General features: G+C 34.7%; 1 non-coding gene across 1 annotated transcript; it reads right to left on the minus strand.

Annotated features, from left to right (window-relative positions):
• Positions 1-4,039: 4,039 nt before the first annotated feature.
• Positions 4,040-4,145, minus strand: LOC121030110 (U6 spliceosomal RNA). Its single transcript, XR_005790061.1, has one exon. It is a non-coding gene; the product is annotated as a U6 spliceosomal RNA (small nuclear RNA).
• Between the last annotated feature and the right edge of the window lie 522 nt (positions 4,146-4,667).

Raw genomic sequence — 4,667 nt, forward strand, 5'->3', positions numbered from 1 at the left:
TATGAAGAAGCCTCAGTTCATTCTCATGCATCTCTTTCCATAAGGCTACTTGAATGTCCTTACAATAGGACAGATGGCTTTATCCAGAGTAAATGATCCAAGAGAGGACAAAGTAGAAACTGAAGTATTTTTTATGACCTAGTTTTGAGAATTATACAAAACCAATTCTACAGTATTCTATTTTTCACACAGACCACACATGATTCAAAGCGGGGGGAGTACCACAGCCAGATGCAAATACTAGAAGTGGAACATAGGGGGCCATCTTGGAAGCTAGCTCCCACACTGCCTTCTAGTGATAGAAAATAGATATTAAACACAATAAGTATAAATAAAGTACACAGTATGGTCAAAGATGTTAAGTGCTATGAATGAGAAGAAAGAAAAAAAGACCACAGTTAGGGAGTGGAGAGAGCAGTTTGCAGTGATAGTCAGTGTTGGCCTTATTAAAAAGATGATAGTTTTGTAAAGACCTGATGAAAGGAATTTTATAATGCTGATATTCTAATAATATACTACCATATTTTATTTATTTCAAAGGGTATCATATTTTCAAGCACAGAATCAATTTGATATATTAAGAAAACATATTTCTTATTATGTCTAAGGCTACATACAAAGCTTATAAAAGCCTCTTTCCAAGGATTTGGTGTTCACAGGCCTTGTATAAGAGGATTACAAGTTAGTAGTAAAAGGATTTACAGTGATTCTTAGTGATGTTATTTATTTGTAAATTCTTAACCATTTTTAAAAGTCATTGAGCTATTCCTCTTAAAAAGCAGCATCTAATATTTGAGGCATACAAAACAATGTATTTAACTAATAAAGTATAATAACACTTTATAAGATTTATTATATTTACTTTCTAATATTTACTCATATTTTTGTATATACTGTTTTTCACTCAAATTTACTTTATGTGCCATATTCCATTGTGTGGAGAGAGCACAATTCATACTTTCTCTGGTCAATAAATACATAGTTCCAGTCATCCTTGCCATTAAAAATAATCATTCTAGGAAAATTCTTAGACAAGCTTTTATTTTTTTTTAATATAATATATTGACAAGTTAGCTAACATACAGTGTATACAGTGTGCTCTTGGATTTGGGAGAAGATTCCCATGATTCATCACTTAACATACAACACCCAGTGCTCATCCCAACAAGTGCCCTCCTCAATGCCTATCACCCATTTTCCTGTCTCCCCCTCTCCCTGTCATCAGCCTTTAGTCTGTTTTGTGTATTTAAGAGTCTGTTATGGTTTGTCTCCCTCTCCGTTTGAAACTATTTTTCCCCCTTCTCTTCCCCCGTGGTCTTCTGTTAAGTTTCTCAAATTCCACATATGAGTGAAAATATATGATATCTGTCTTTGACTGACTTATTTTACTTAGCATTATACCCTCAAGTTCCATCCACATTGTTGCAAATGGCAGGATTTCATTCTTTCTCATTGCCAAGTAGCATTCCACTGTATATATAAATCACATCTTTATCCATTCATCAGTTGATGGATATAATTTGGCTGTTGTTGAAAGTGCTGCTATAAACATTGGGGCACATGTGCCCCTATGAATCAGCACTCCTGTATCTTTTAAATAAATTCCTAGTGGTGCTATTGCTGGATTGTAGGGTAATTGTATTTTTAATTTTTTGAGGAAACTTCACACTGTTTTCCAGAGTGGCTGTACCAGTTTGCATTCCCACCAACAATGCAAGAGGGTTCCTGTTTCTCCATATCCTCATCAACATCTGCTGTTTCTTGAGTTGTTAATTTCAGTCACTATGGTCAGTGTGAGGTGGTATCTAATGTGGTTTTGATTTGTATTTCCCTGATGATGAGTGATGTTGAGCATCTCTTCATGTGTCTGTTGGCCATCTGGATGTCTTCTTTGGAAAGGCGCTACACAGGCTTTTCTAAGGTAGACATGAAGTAGGTCAAAACACTATTTATAGTAATGATAATAATAAAGATAGATACCAGGAACAAATTTAACAAATATTTTACACCTTTCTGTAGACAAATTAAATCCTTATTGAGACAAATAGAGATGTATACCATATTCGTCAATTGACACAAAATTTCAATTCTTTTTAAATTAATGCTCTTTAATTGTAATTTCAATAAAAATCTTATATAGTTTCGAAGAAATTTCACAGCTGATTATAAATTAATTTGAATGTATGAAAAAATAAGAACAGCTAAAAATTCTTTTAAAATATTTACTTAGTTTTGATAGAGAAAGAGAGACTGCGTGCACAGAGATGGGGCAGAAAGGATCCAAAGCAGGCTCCACGCTGACAGCAGAGAGCCTGATGCAGGGCTCAAACTCATGAACTGTGATATCATGACCAGAGCTAAAGTTGGACGCTTAATTGACTGAGCCACCCAGGTGCCCCAACAGCTAAAAAATTCTTAACAAAGAAAACAAATAAGTTTTGGGAACTTTTCCTATCCAGATACAGTAGAGTTCAAAACCACCTGATTTTCATTATGTATAATGATTACTTTTTCCTTAGGTAGATTTATCATTCTGGAAGAAACAGTCAATATCAAATGCATGTCGACATCTTAGTCTCATTGTATATCAAAATTGCAACTAAAAACTATTAAAACTCATTGTTAGTGTGTAAATTTTCCCTTGCTGGGACTAAATAACTACAAAGTAAAATTATTAAATTAATTTTATGTATAGGTTTTAATGATTTTTATCAGGGATATTTGTTTAATTTACAATAATGATTGACTGATGGTATTCTGATAGCATTCCCATAGACTCGTCAGAATCTTTTCTCTGAGGTGACTGTCAGTTTCAAACTGTGTGGTCTGAGAGATCTAAATGTCTTTGATCACATTCCTAAAGGATGTGGGAATAAGAACAAAGCCTAAATTTCCTATACAAGGATGCCAGGTCCAACAGGAGCTCTATCACTTCACCTGATACATGCTTTGTTCTCTTCCCACCATAATATGATCAGAGATTGTACTAAAATATTTTGATTTCTCCTCTAGCCAGGCACAAATTCAATATGGTTGCTTAATAAAATTAATTATACACACTAATTTATAATAAAGGAAATTTTCAATCAGAATATAGCTTTCAAATATACATAAATGGACATGAAAATGACACATTTTCCATTGGCTTACAGAAAGAACATAAAAACTAATGTTCCACTTCACACATTACCCATCTTAAATTTTATAATTTATGGTAGTAATATTTGCTTTTTGCCTCAAAAATGTTTCCCCTTTTGCTTGATTTAATTACTTTTTCTAGGAAGCCTTAACTAGCCCCATAAGGAACTCACTACCCTCTCTTTGTGTGATGCTTTTGTAGTTCCTTATTCCACTAAATTGTTCACATGACTGTTTTTCCTTACAGATTGTAATCTTTTGAGAACACAGATGGTATCTTATTCATCTGTGTACACAACCAACTGGAAAGTAAAGGGCCTTCCTCACAAGGAATGTCAAATCCTTGAACGTTATTTCCGCTACCACATCAACCATGATGTGTTTACTTTCATAATCAATTCTTTCACAGCTTCCATCTAGTTTTACTTACAGCCTTTTGAGGGTTGTTTTTCAGAAAATTATTGCATAACCTTTTGTTCACACCAATTTATGATGTCATTGGCCCATGCTACATTTTACTTAATGTTTCCCATATGTCAAGCACAGTGCTAAGTACTAGGTATATAAACATGAAGAAGACATAGCCTACCCTTAAATAATTCAAAGACCAGTCATACAGGATACAAAAACTAATAATTACAGTGCAATACAGTGCTATAACATATACAGGAACAGAGTGATCTAGAAACACTGGTTCTGGCTACTTGAGAACAGATTCAAAGAGCTTAACAGATTGGCAGATGTTGCTACATAAAGAAGAATGAAGCAAATTTTAGGAAGAATGTATGCAAAGATATGCAGTCAAGAAAGGATGAGGCAGATCTCGTGAATATGGAGCTGCTCTCAATGTTTGGAACACAGGGTATCTGATGTGGAGAGAAGAAATGTTGGGAAGTTGGTCAGTAAACTAGAACAAATCTTAGGGGCCATGTTGTCCTTGCACAGGAGCCATGCTAATCTTCTTTATATTGTTCTAATTTTACTGTATGTGCTGCTGAAGCAAGCACTTAGAGGCAATGTTAAGGAATGTATGTTTTATCTGTGGTAACATAATGCTGGAAGCAGGATGAGGGCAGGTTTGGAGATGAGGAAGTTTGTGGCAGAAGGACCAATCAGGAGGCTTTTAAATCTTCTAGAGAAAACATGAGGTGACCTTTCAAATGGTGGAGGCATTGTGGGGCACAAAGATTAATTTGGTTGATGTTAATGAAATAAACTCAAATGAGCAAAATAGAAAGAAGAATCAGTAGGATGGAGGAGCTAAGAGTGATTCCTTGTTTCTTCTATGAAACACTGAACATGAGAAGAATCTCTCTAGGGTTAAATAATGTTTGGAGTGCCTGGAAGACAAACAGGCAGACGTGTCTAGTAGATAAATGCATCTGGAATTCAAGAGTAAAGTTGCGACTCACTGATTAGAAGTTTTCCCCTTATATCTGGTAATGAAAACCGTGAAAGTAGATCAGATCACCCAAAGTTTAAATGGTAAATAAAAATGAAAGACAGAAAAGAGTAGAACTTGAGTCATC

Source organism: Herpailurus yagouaroundi, unplaced genomic scaffold (assembly GCF_014898765.1).
Source record: "Herpailurus yagouaroundi ecotype Mexico unplaced genomic scaffold, PumYag 139, whole genome shotgun sequence".
Lineage (NCBI taxonomy): Eukaryota > Metazoa > Chordata > Mammalia > Carnivora > Felidae > Herpailurus > Herpailurus yagouaroundi.